This window comes from Myotis brandtii, unplaced genomic scaffold (assembly GCF_000412655.1).
Source record: "Myotis brandtii unplaced genomic scaffold, ASM41265v1 scaffold1360, whole genome shotgun sequence".
Classification (NCBI taxonomy): Eukaryota; Metazoa; Chordata; class Mammalia; order Chiroptera; family Vespertilionidae; genus Myotis; species Myotis brandtii.
This window is the reverse complement of record NW_005354830.1, coordinates 41102-41732: the sequence shown is the minus strand read 5'-3', so window position 1 is coordinate 41732 and position 631 is coordinate 41102.

Genomic DNA, 631 nt, shown 5'->3' with positions numbered 1-631 from the left:
GCCTCTGTGTCACTCAGCCACAATCCCCACTGGTTTTGACAACCCAAAATTACAAGACTTCTATTCCCAGCTCTGGAACCCTGTGCTGAGGGTCTGGTGTTGGGCTGGGACCCTTTGGGAGGCTTCCACAGCCATGATATCTCTCCCAATTACAAAAGTGCCACACATGAGTGTCATGCCAGCTCGTTCTGCAACTCCGCCACTCCTACAAGTCTCAATGTGCTTTCTTATTCACTTCTCTAGTTGTAGGACTTCTATTTAGACAGATTTCAGGCAGTTCCTAATGATGGTTGTTATGTACTTTAATTGGAATTTTGATGTGGTTGTGGGAGGTGGCAATTACAGGTATTTACCTGCACTACCATCTTGGTTCTCTCCTGCAATCTTGGTTCTCTCCTAAGTGTGAATTTTAATTTTTTTTATTTGGGCCCTAGCTGGTTTGGCTCAGTGGATAGAGCGTCAGCCTGTGAACTGAATGGTACTGGGTTCAATTCCAGTCAAGGGCACATGCCTGGTTGCATGCTCCATCCCCTATAGGGGGCTTGCAAGAGGCAGCTTATCAATGATTCTCTCTCATCACTGATGTTTCTATCTCTCTCTTCCTCTCTGGAATCAATAATAATAATTATTA